Source organism: Ursus americanus, chromosome 27, assembly GCF_024610735.1.
Source record: "Ursus americanus isolate L20-20 chromosome 27, mUrsAme1.1.p, whole genome shotgun sequence".
Lineage (NCBI taxonomy): Eukaryota > Metazoa > Chordata > Mammalia > Carnivora > Ursidae > Ursus > Ursus americanus.
Genome location: NC_142153.1, coordinates 25,030,091 through 25,043,363, shown reverse-complemented (window position 1 = coordinate 25,043,363; position 13,273 = coordinate 25,030,091).

The window sequence follows — 13,273 nt, the reverse complement described above, 5'->3', positions numbered from 1 at the left end:
GTCTGTAACTCCTAAAACGATTAACCACACCATTCCTTCTTTTTATTTGAGGGGAGTTTCCAGCCGCCATCCTTGAGTCAAGGGCATTTGCCACTTCCTGTAGGATCTTGCTGTAGGGCTCACGCGGGTTTAATTAGATAGACTACTGCCCCCTTCCCTACAAAAGCCCTGTAATAGAAAAAGCCACAGTTGAAGAACTTACCGTCTTGAAGGGGAAAAATAGTTGGACCACCCAGTGAACCTATAAAGCAAGCAAACGTGCAAAACTCTTGTGATTATTTTCCTTTTACCAAAATACAGCCACAAATTCAGACATCTTCAGTTCTTCCCCTGTGATGTTTATAAAATGCTTTGTTTCGTTGAAGATAATGCTTGCCTGACCTAAGAGGCTCCCCACCCTACCATGACCATATTTCCACTCACTTTTCAGTGTGTTTCTAGTTTTCTCATCAGAACTACAAATTCTGCTCTTCTCAGTCTCTCCCCCCTTCAGAGATCAGCTGCACTGCTGGGGATCAAAGCCTCCTGAACACCTCTCGACTCTCTGCCCTCTACGCCGATTCGAGGGTGCACTTGTAAAGTCTGGGTTTTCATTCCTTCAGTTTCATTTTAACCAAAACCTCATTGACCAAAGGCCTGTTCCCTTTTCTCTACTACAGCCTTTCTTTTTATTAACTTTCGGTCCCCAGATGCTCCTTTCTCTAGTTTTCTTGCAAAGGGAGTGTGTCCCAATTTGTACACATTGGAAGCAGCACTGTCATCCCCCTAGAAAAGGAATATAAAGTTGAAATCGGGTATAGAAATTAGGATTGGGGTAGAGGATGTTTATGGTGGGGGAGGGATCATTGTGGTATTTCATACTTTGCTCAACATTTCAAGTTTTAGGAAAAAAATGTTTCTTCTAATTCCCAGGTATTATTTGAAGCATATACATGGATCCCATATTTTGTATGTTACAAAAAGAATTCAATGATTTAGAAGTTTGAAAGAGGGCATTTCTCTTGGGACAGTAGCAGTTTGAATAAGAGCTATCATTAATGTCAGCTGCCTTGAAGCTTTGGGAGGGTATTGAAAGGAAAAGTAGAAAACATCATGGAAAAAGGAGCTTATTGTCCCTGGAAACTAACTTTAAGTCAGAAAATAGTGGTTCTCATCCCAAATCATAGCCGTGGGATGACAGATGGTGAGTGAGTTGTGCAGAAATCTCAGAAGCTAGAGACTCGTGTATTGCTAATGTATAAACACCCGACCTCGTCCAACCCTTTTGTGTTAGACTGGACAAAAGAATCACAGATTCTCTACCTCTCCCCCCCCCCAGCCCCGTGCCCACGGCTCTGCCATGTGACTTTGCTACTTCTCCCAGGAAGAAGTCAAGCGTTGTCTTCACTCCCTTGAATTTGGCTGATCTGTGATTTGTTTTGACCAAAAGAATGTGCAAGAAGTTAGGTTGTAGGATTTCCAAGAGGTCCTGCACCTCCTTCTCTCTTTCTCTTTCTGTCTGTCCGTGCATCTCTCTGTCTCTGTCTTGGTCTCTCTCTGTGCACCCTGAGCCCGTCCTGTGAGGAAGCTTGGGCCGGCCTCTGACCAAGGCAGACTTGACATCTATTACTTGAGAACATTTGTCACTGTAAATTTTTTCTCTGTCCCTTTGAGATGTATATAAATCTTTTTTTTTTAAGATTTATTTATTGATTTTAGAGGGAAAGAGAGCATGAGCGGGCGGAGGGGCAGAGAGAGGGGGAGACAAGCAGACTCCCTGCTGAGCGGGGAGCCCCATGCAGGGCTCCATCCCAGGACTCTGAGATCGTGACCTGAGCTGAAACCAAGAGTCCTACTCTTAACCTAGGTGCTCCAGATATATGTAAATCTTTCTTTAAAAGCCTTTGCCAGTTTTGAGGCACCTGGGTGGCTCAGTTGGTTAAGTATCTGCCTTTGGCTCAGGTCATGACCTCAGGGTCCTGGGATCGAGTCCTGCATCGGGCTCCCTGCTCAGCGGGGGTCTGCTTCTCCCTCTCCCTCTGCCTGCTGCTCCCCCTGCTTGTGCTCTCTCTGTCTCTCTGTCAAATAAATAAATAAATAAAATCTTTAAAAAAAAAAGCCTTTGCCAGTTTTATAATCCAAGACTTTCCCAAGGATAACCATTGAGGGAGATATTACCCCCGTGTCCCTGTGTCTGTGGGAGGGTAGGAGCCTGACTTTGGAGATCTCTGGGAGACAGAGCCCCCCTCCAGATGTGAGCAAGGCCAGCTGAGACTGCCCCGTGCAGGCCCAGTGCCATCCGATGCATACGACCTGTGCTAGCAGAGCTCACCCAAACCTCTGGCCCCCAGAATGAGGAACAAGTAAGATCGCCGCTGTGAGCCACATCAGCGTGGCTGGCGATGCAGCGGTGGGTACAAACACACTTCTGGGCCGTGATTGGGGTGCCTGGATGGGGGCTTGCCTTGGCTCCGTGGGCCAGACCGCCGGGAAGAGGAGCTGTTATCTCTGAGCTCGATTCTTCAAGCCCCGACAGTGAGGCCCGGGTTGAGATGCAGCAAGGCATGCTTCTCCTTTACCAGCCACCTCCCTCGGTTCTGCTGCCAGGAGCCGTGGGCAAGGAGGAAAGAGCCGCCGCCCTGCCTGCTTCTCACTCCTGCTCCGCCCCAGAAGCCGTGTCCTCCCCGCCTGCGGCTTCCCGAGCGCCCAGAAGCAACACAGGGGCTGCAGGGGCCCCCAGAGCAGGCCCAGGCTAGCTGCGTGGGGCTCCTCATAGGTTAAGCCCAGAGTCCTCTCTCTGCTCTCCCAGGCTTTTGGGTGGGAGCTGATGTTCCTTTCTCGCTTTGACATTTCTCCCGCCTCATTTAACCAGTTCCCCACATTGAGTTCTCTTTGTTGAAATACCTAGCGTGGATTCTGTCGACCCCGTGGTATAACTCTAGGGGCACCAGGACCGCTCCTAGGCTGGACGTTGCATTGAACTTTATAAATATTCATAGGAAAGTAACCCCATCTCCCTTGCTCCTGAGGGACTTCTTCCTAGGATCCATGGACAGGAGAGTCTGGATTGCAGATTCTTAGAAAATCTGATTGTGTGATCATAGTGGGGGAGACCATGAAACGCCTCAAACCTAAGAGGAGGAAGTAAATCCTGAGAACTTTGCATAGTTTCCGTCTTTCTCCACATCACACAGTTTTGCTTACAGTCTTTCCTCCTGTGCCTGGAGCAACCCACGTCCCATAATAGGCGGGCATGATGGGTGGAACCGAGGTGAGCCTGGAGAAAAGCCACCTTTGTCCTAAAGGAAGGAGGAAGGGGTGGCGATGGGCTTTCTCTTCTGTGATCCTATCTTCCTCTGGTATTGGTGGCGATTCGTGACCTCAGACGCCACTAGGAGCAGAGAAAAATGACCCAGACCGATCCTGGTGCACCTGTCATCCTGGTTGCCACAGAATTGCCATCAATTCAAACAAAAGGAAGGGGGACTCTGCAGTGTCCACCGATTTCAGACCTCAGTCCTCTCCAGCTGTGTGTCTCCCTTTTAAAGACTTGCTCAGACTCCCCCTCCTTTGTCTACCTGGCCTTCATCTGAAGTTGGCTGGAGCAGGAGATCAGGAGCCAGGCGGGGGCGGGGGGAGGGGCTGCTGCCAACACGAGGGGCGTGTGTTGCCAAGGGGCATATTCACTGCCACAGAGGAGCGAGAGGTCAGGGAGACCAGGCCCAAACTCACAGGCGTGCTTTGCTGCGGATGAATTTGGAAACATCCCCCTTGTGGAGCTGCAGGGCCAGGGGTGCATTGGGGGCCACGGCCGTGCCCCCACCGCCCCTCCTTCACGGACCAGGACACGGCCCCCAGGGGGAAGCAGGTGTATTCTCTGATGCAGCAAGGTTCACAAGACTTAGGAGGAGTGAGAGATGCGTGCTGGGCTCGCTCACTGCCCCCGAGGAGTCTGTAGATGGGTGATTCCCTCACTGGTTTCTGCTTCAGTGGCCTGAACACGTCACTACGGTCTGCTTCTTTGTAAGAGCTCATAAGGAAGGTGGTGGAATTTGCTGGTACAGTTTCTATTGAACGTGTTGGGAACAAACTCACATGATTAACAATGGGGAAAAAAAGCCAGAGTTTTGCTTGGCTTCTCCAGGCCTTGTGTTTGCCAAGAGTCCCTTTTGGAGGCACATGCTTCACCTTGCATCACCGAGGGGAGTCGAACGCTGTCTGCACCCACAGCGTGGGCCCGGATACCACCCTGATTCGAAGGGCACGGTGGTCATGAGGGTTACTGCTTGCTCCAAAATACGGTGAACTGATAGAACATTTGAGATACACTAAAGCCAGATCAGCAGCCAGTCACCATTGAAAGGACAGTTTGTTCTCACTGGTTCCAAGAGGAGGGGCGCCCCAGGCAGGGGGGCCTCCGGGGAGGTAGCGGGGCCAGTCCCGAGGTAGAGGGAGCAGGAGACTGTGGGCAAGGGCCTTAACTGTGGTTTCCATGGCGAGGCAGGGGAAGTGGGTTTAGGACTGGCTCGTCAAAGTACCCTCAGCGGTTGCCCACTACCTGCCCCTGGGTGACTAGGGCGGGTGCAGAGGGGCCCGAGCATGAGAGCCCGATAGAGGAGGCGGTCAGGGTGTGTGCTGTGGACTGGTTGCTTTGCACTGGAAAAGCCCCTGGGCAGTTGTTTGCTGTCTCTAGGAACTGACCAGCCGTGGGACGGGAGTCTCTCCAGGGTGATCGAGGCCCCAGCGTCAAGGCCTCTGAATATGGAAGGTGACAATCATGGCTAATACGCTGCTCTAACATGTCGTCTCCTTGCCATGCTTCGCCGTGCCTCTCGGTGGCTGACGCTTACACCCCCACCTGCCGACTCAGGGCCCGACCGGTCCACAGGACGCCCAGCTCAGCCCCTCAGCACTCAGCTTCCAGAGGCGGCCGCGGCCCGTGGCGCGTGCGTCCCGGATGAGTGATAACGTGCAACCAGCCCACAGCCGGAGCAGACACACCTCTGGGTGAGAAAGCTCAAGACACTGAGATTTGGGGGTGTTATTGCAGCAAAGGTGATCAGCGCAGAGACTCGAAATTGTTGAAGGACGGGAATCTCTGAGAGCTGACTGGTCCCCATCCCCGGGAGGTTTCTGGATCTGTTTTGGAGACACCCTACCTGGATTATCTCTGTCTTCTTCCCAGTTGCTTAGTTTCACTGTGAAACTTTTAGTTGTACCTTGTCTTCCCCGTATCGGTTCCGCTACCACAGTTTCCCCCAGTCTCTGCTTCACCTCTCCTTCAGGGCCCTGCACTCGATGGCACGTGAGGCTGCCCTTGATGAAGTTCCTGCCCTCCGTTTCACAGGTCAGGCCTGCGTCTGCTCTGCACAGGTTCCCACTGCTGTCCTTGCACCAGTGTCTGTCCTAACACCCTGTCCCCCCAGTCCCGGTGTCTGACCTGCCACCCCACCCCCATCCTAGTGCCTGACCTGTCACCCCACCCCCACGGTAGTGTCTGACCTGTCACCCCACCCCCATCCTAGTGCCTGACCTGTCACTCCACCCCCATCCTAGGGCTGACCTGTGACCCCCAACCCCCTAGTCGCACTCTTGTTCTCCTTCACATCTTGTGGTGAAAGGGCTCTGTTGATTGTTTGAGACAATTTAAAGTTGTGCAACAGCACATAATTAGGAAACGTCTATTCAGCGAATTGGTTTTGGAAAATCAGATGATGGAGAAGTGGTTATTCAGAGCTTTGGCTGTGAGGCGGTGAGAAAACCCAGCCAGGACCCTGCTGTTGGCCAGTGGAGCCCGTGTTCCCCTTGTTTGCCACTAGATGGTGCCCGAGAGGGAAAGGTTCTCATCCGGGCTCCTGGCTCCTTTGCAGAAGGACCTGAACCTGAGGTTTCAGGTGTTGACTCGGAGATGCGGGGGCTGGCTCGGAGTTGCACAATGAGTTAATAGGCGGAACTTAAGGCCTAGGGCTTTCTCCTTCCAAAATGTGATGTAAAAACGAATTGCAAATGCGGTTTACTAAGGGTAGTCACGGGGAAGGTTCTGCTGGGGGGTGTTGGGGGAGCCGCTGCAGATGCCCAGCGGCCGGCGGGTCAGGAGCGGCCGTGATGTCCAGCCTCGCTGGGTGTTTACATCTGCTGCCTACCTTGGTCAACTGGTAGGAGGGCTATTCGTTGGCGAGTAGAGAGAAAGGATCCTCATCCTAGCAACACAGGAACGATTTACCTTTGTGCAGCAGGTTTGAATTCAGATATTTTAAGAGCCTCACTTGGTAAGTTGTCCTGTGGAACGAAAGCAAAGTTGATGCTGCTGTGTGTGGACATGCATTCCTGCTCACCCGCAGTGTGAACCCTCCCAGACCTGGGGTAGAGCCCCCGCACTCTGGAAGGATTCAGGGCTCAGAACTGTGGCAGGATTTCAAGGATGTTTATGGCCCTGTAGATTAAGGGGCTTCTAAGGTCCTCTCAGTTTTCTTTGTTGTGGCAAATGCCCAGTCATGTTGTTTATTAAAAAAAAAAGAATAATCATTGTGGAAATGATAGGACTTGGGTCTAAAATCCATGCCTGTTCTCTCTTCCTTCCTCTGTCCCTTTCTTTTTTCTTTTTCCCTCAAAATGACTTGCTTGTTTCTTCCTCATGTGTTACAACATTTTTTCTTCTTTTTAAGAGTTTTTATTTAAGTTCCAGTTAGTTAACATACAGTATTAATTTCGGGTGTACAATATAGTGATTCTGCAGTTTCATACATCACCCCGTGCTCATCACGACAGGCGCACTCCTCAATCCCCATCACCTGTTCCCCCCATCCCCCCATCCCCTCCCCTCTGGTCACCATCGGTTTGTTCTCTGTAGTTAAGAGTCTGTTTCTTGGTTTGCCTCTCTCTCTCTTTTTTCCTCTTTGCTCATTTGTTTCCTAAATTCCACATATGAGTGAACTCATATGGTATTTGTCTTTCTCTGACTTATTTTGCTTAGTATTTTGCTTGCTAGCTCCATCCATGTTGTTGCAAATGGCAAGATTTCATTTGTTTTATGTCTGAATAATATCCCATTGTGTATATATACCACATCTTCTTTATCCATTCATCTGTCAAAAAACCAAATAATCCAATTAAAAAATGGGCAGAAGACATGAACAGACATTGCTCCAAAGAAGACACACAGATGGCCAACAGACGCATGAAAGGATGCTCAACATCACTCAGCATCAGGGAAACGCAAATCAAAACCACAATGAGATACCACCTCACACCTGTCAGATTGGCTAAAGTCAACAACACAAGAAACAACAGGGGTTGGCGAGGATGCAGAGAAGGGGGAACCCTCTTGCACTGTCGGTGGGAATGCAGGCTGGTGCAGCCACTCTGGAAAACAGTAAAAGACTAAAAATAGAGCTACTCCACGATCTAGCAATTGCACTGGTAGGTATTCACCCAAAGATACAAAAACCTGAATTCAAAGGGATACACGCACCCCAGTGTTTACAGCAGCATTGTCTGCAACAGCCAAACTATGGACACAGCCCGCGTGTTACAATATCTCAATGAAGCACATCTGGTTTTTAATATCATGTCAGTCCAAATTGCTTCATACACAATCACTCTTTCCCGTCAGATTCTCCTTTTCCTGTGTTGCCACTGACTGCTGTGTTTTTAGGAAATTCGGCATCTTGCTATCTTCGCGACGTGCCCAGGGTCAGCCCTCTGCAGAGCTGCACTATAGCACCCTGTCCTCCCCTGGTGGGCAGCACACACGTCCAGTGTGTCCTCCTCCCCGCTTCTGCAAGTGTGGGCCGAGTGACGGGTGACGTCGTCGGGTGCGGCCATCAGTGAGTTATGACTGGAGAGGGCACACATTCCACTGGGGCACGGAGCAGGCACATGGAAGAATGGAAAGACGAGACGGCTTGGTGCTGTGCTGGCTGGGCACTCCAGATAATGACCGTTTGCATTCAGGGGTCTCGATGTTTCTGGCAGGGACGCTGGGAATGGCTGGACTTAGGTCACCTCATTGCTTGTCGATATCGGGCCACCTACTGGGTGATAAGATACCAAAAGATGAGGACCCAGGGCTTTTGCCTCAGATGGAAGCTGGTGGGGGGAGTCCGAGCCTGAACTGGTGTCCCAGGCCAGGGGTGGAGAGGGGAAGCTCTGTGGGGCCCTCTGGAGAACCGGCCAGTGCAGCCCACAAGACAGGGAAGCATCGATCAGCAGCCTAATAGAGCAGAAATCTTGCTAATCGAGTAAAGTGTGTTCTTCTGGAAGAGCCAATGTTATGCACAACCCCCCCCCCCCATCCAAAGGACTAAGTAAGAGGAAGAAAGAGGCTGAGGTCGGACCCCCTTCCCGGCCCTCACACACGCCCCACCTCAGGGGCAGGAACATCCCATAGGATGTGAGACTGAAGTTTAAAAATAGGCAAGCCTACATCTTCACAACCAAAGGAGATTCTTTAATAACTCAAAGTTTCCAAATATTATGCAGTTGGACTGAGATACCATTGGTGCTTTTGGTTTGTGACCTGATGAGTTGATTCAAAGCAGTGATAGTTTACTGAGTGAATTCTCATCAACATGTCATGGCTTAATAAAAATGTTGGCATGATTTTAGGGGAGGAGAAGTCAGGGTCCAGGAGGCGGTGGAGCGGGGCTGAGACCGGGGTCTCCTTCCATTCCCCACCACGAGTGGCTTGCAAGGTCTTGTTCGCGCTTGGCTGTGCTGGTTCCAGCTCTGTGATCTTCTGAGTCTCCGACGACAGGTAACTTTTCTCTTCTCGCGTATATGTTCTGATTCAGCGCTGAGTCAGACCCTGCCCATCACGGATGGAGGCTCTCCAACCCACAGAGGCAGAAAAACCAGCTTGCTAGTGACCCAGGCAGATGAGTGGTGGAGGGCCATGTGCAGATGGCTGGCCAGGCTCCTGACCACCGACCGCTGGACAAGACGACAGGTCCCCCTCCTCATGGCTACACCACCAGGAGCAAGGCGGAGAAGAGGAAAGGGAGCGGCCCTTCCTGTCGTTGCCGCGTGTCAGGGCACTATACATAAGTCACCTCCTTGAACGCTACTGTCAACCCTGGGGGTGCGTTTATTCAGCTAGGAAAACCCCTCAGGTACTTTAGGGGGCACGGGATGAATTATCCCTTCTCTTGTCCCTTTTTTATTAAATGCTGAGCCACCGTCTCCAGGGACACAGGACACCGCATGAGGTTGGGGGACCAAGAGCAACAGCAACAAGACACACAGAAGAGAAGGGCTTGCCCGCGGCATCGACCCTCCTGGGGCGCCGTGGCGGGCTTCCCTTGAAGGAGTGCCCCTCGCTGGTTAGGGAGAACCCGGGGAAGGTGAATGTGGACGAGGACGCCCCCCGTAGCCCCGTGCTGCTCATCGCCATCAGCATTTGCACGGTCACCCAGCCCTCATCAGGGAGCCGGCCACGGGGAGAACACGTTTCTACCCTCCCTCCGTGGGGGCCTCCATGATCGCTGTAGCCTGTGATGCCAGCCCCCTGGGGAGGGCTGCCGGACCTCTTCTTCTCTCGCTGAGCCCGGGCTGGCCGCAAGTGGGATCTGAGCGCTAGGAGGAGGACGTCCCTGATTTCTGGTCAGAAGCCTCGGCAACGCAAAGCAGAGCAATGCCCAGAACGCCAACAGCCACCGAATCTTCCCGGAAGGTAGAGCCCAATGGGACAGCCAGCCAGCCAGGCCAGTAGGGGACATCTCCTAAGTCCCCTCTGGGCTGTGACTAGATGTGCCGTTCTTGATGCCAGGTGTTCTCTCTTCTTCCCTTTGAGTCAGTCAGGTGTAGCCACATGGACACTGGGGAGAGGCTCAAGGAAATAGAATATATTACACTCATGGTTCTCGAGACGGGAGGCCCAGACACCATGCAGGGGCACAGGGAGATGCAGGGTATGGGAGGGAGGGAGGGAGGACTGAGGCCACTGCTCTCACTGGAGTCTCTGAGGGGAGGCAAAGCAGGGCAGGATTCACAGTTTGGGACCGGCTTGTTTGAATCGTTTTAAGAAGGCTTGAGGCTAGAGGGGTAGCCTCTAGCAGGCTGGTACCTCGCCCTGGGATGACTAAGTTGCACCTTCCTGGGGTGCACGGGCCAGACGGAAGAGTGTGGCTCTGGCTGGGTTAGTTTACACATGGAAGGCAGGCTCCTGGCTGGAGCTTTGCTCTAAGAATCAGCTAGCCCTGGGAGGGGCAGTCTCTCCCCAGCCAGGAAGGGTTTCTGTTTGTTTGCTTGCTTGTTGGTTTTGTTTTTCTTTTTTTTTAGATATCAAAACATAATAAGCAGACAATAACATATGTACAACACAACTTTTAAATCAGTGGACTTTGAGTGTAGCAGACTGCCTTCCATAATGCGGGTGGGCCTCATCCAATCAGTTGAAGGCCTTCCTAGCACACTGCCCTCCCCCAAGAAAGAGGGCACTCTCCCAGCAAACGGCCTCTGGACGTGAACTGCTACTCTTTGCTACATCGCCAGCCTGTTGGCTCACCTCCATTAGCTTGTGGACTCACCAAGTCTCCATAATTGTGTGAGCCAATTCCTCAGAATGAATCCTGCTCGATATATGAACGCACACGCATCCCGTTGGTTCTGTTTCTCTGCAGACCACTGACGGACACAGATGCCTTAACTCTGAAGACCACCACTGTGTGCCAGGAGCTTCTGTTCCCTCCCGTTCCTTCATCTTTTTTGGAGGGAAGCTTGGAGACTCTTGGGGGAGACCCCTGTCAGGGAAACCCGACAAAATCATGCACAGCTAGCACGTAGGAGTGCCCATCAGAACAAGAATGCTGTGGCTCCCTGCCCCTGCATCACAGAGCTCTCTGCTGGGTTGGGCATCGGGCCCTGGGGGCCCCGAGCTAAGGACATCGGGATGGTGTGCTGTCTCCATATGAGGCCATGTGATTTTCCTATGAAAAGCTGAAGCAATGCAAGGGTGTATTTTATTTTTAAAGATTTCATTTATTTATTTATGTATTTGAGAGAGAGATAGACAAAGAGCAGGAGAGGAGCAGAGGAAGAAGGACAAGCAGACTCCACGCTGAGCGCAGAACCGGGCCTGCAGTTGATCCCAGAACCCTGAGATCACGACCTGAGCTGAAATCCAGAGTCGGAGGTTTAACCGACAGAGCCCCCAGGCGCCCCTAGGATGTGGTGTATGACATCCCGCCTTCCTCCGAGATACGTCTGCGGCCAGGGTGGGCGCTGGCAGGTAGCTGATGGAGCTCCTGTAGCCATGCCGGCCGACAGCAAGCCCGAGCGGCCACACGTGGCGCCCTTTCCTGGGGAGTTGGATGGCAGTGTCCGGCGTGGCTGACACGCTGCAGAGATGGTAAAGGTGCTCACCGGTTATTTTGTGCTGACGGGCAAGTCCTGTCTGAGCACAGTGCGTCCTGCATTGTCACGACAGGCTCGTGGGCAGACGCACCGAGGGCAGGCCGGCCTTCCATCAGCCACCCTAACGAGCACCAGTAGTCAGGAGGTGGGAGACGCTCCCCAGAAAGGTAACCGTGCAAAACCAGTCTGCTTCGGTGGCCGCCTCACTCGGGGCAGTCAGCATGTTGACCAGCTCTAAAGGACGTGACTCACTCATTCCTTAGGGACAGCCACAGCAGTAAAGCTGGACCCCAGACTGTGTGTGGAGCTTACTCAAATCAGTACTTGCTTTTCTTCTACGCAGAGGCCATCAGAGGAGCCAGAAATCGGCCCTTGCCGCTGCTCCGAAGTGAAGTGGATTGTAGACCGCAGCAAGCACGGCCCCAACCCCGGGACCATCTTCCCTCCTCCGTGGCTCGGGCAATCTTGTCCGCATTCCCGTGTGAGCTAAGTGGGCGCTGAAAAGGGGGGAGTCGTGGGGAGAAGGGAGATGAATGTGCATCACGGGGGGAGTGGAGAAGGGGGCTAGCTGGGCTGGGCCCGCTCAGGTGCAGAAGCGAGCGGCAGCAAGGGCCTCATCGCAGGAGGATGGGCTTTGGGTGGTACCGGCCGGTCCATAAGCTGCAAGCCTGCAGATGCCCTGGGCAGGGGGGGCAGGGGAATGCAAAGGCTCAGAGGAGTTTGGATGGAGAGGGCAGGGCATGACATTGGGAGGGTGTGGCAAGAGCAGATGAGAATGTGATCAGGGGCAGACCCTTAAAATGGTCAGTTAAGCGCCATCCCCCTAGTAATGGGAGCCCTGGGACCAAATGTCCTGGCGGGGAGGGGCTGCAAGAATCGTGCTCGTCTTTCTGGTTCCGTGCCTGCTGTTTCCAGTGATGGTGCTGTGATGGCATAGCACCCTCTTGCCTCTTTGTGGCCGGGGATCTGTGAGCATTGGCTTGCGGTCGCTTGAAGAGTTCCTTGCTGGGCAGGGAAAATCACCACAACCTTGTAAACCGAAGAACGTGAGATAAACACAGAATGAGGGTGGTATTTTTGGGGTTTTTTTTTCCTGCCGGAGGAACTGGGTCTTGGGAAACCCAAACCTTGGCTTATCTGGGAATCTGTCTTTGATTAACATCCAAAGGAATGCTGCCAGGGAGGACTTCCGTATCCTGAGGAGGGAAGCTGACCGCAGGCCTGAGGTTTCTTTTCAAATAGAACGCTCCTGGATTATTTCTTTGCTTTTCTGGGGAAGGGAGAGGCCTGGATGCCCTGGAATTAACCATCTGTGGTGTCCTGGTGGTTAACATCCGTGACACAAATCAGCCTCCCCTCCCTCCATGTCCCCCCCCAACAAAACAGGGCTTTTAATGACGGAACCTGCCACTGGGGGAGGGGAGCAAAAGTCTTCACAGTGTTTGATTTTCATTTGTGCTTGTGATGTATCGACGTGGAGTATGAAATCATCGTTGCCACACTGAGGAGACGACAGAACCGTGTGTATCATTGGGAGTTGTAAAAATTTTATCAGAGAAAAGGGCAAGGGACCCATTGTCCCTCACCAACAGGGGTCTACGGCCAAGAAGTGACATGAGAAGGCGAGAGGCTTCCGTCTCGGACCCGTGGCGAGGTTGCGTGACTGGGGAGCAGGAACCCAGACACCAGGCCTGGAGAACGAAGTTACGGGAGGAGTTCTGTGGCCATAAGGGAGGTGCTCCAATGCTAAGGTGAAGCACCCCATGGCCCCCGGCCCCGGAAGGAGAAAAGGCAGCTGCTCTGAGCTCTGCAGCCGGGCTGTTTCACGGAACAGGCCGGGGGAGGCTTCATCTGCCTGGTCCCCGCCTCGCGTGTCCTTGGTCCCCCAGGGACCCTCCGCATCGCCCACACCTTGGTTTGGTAATGACACGCAGTGAAGGTG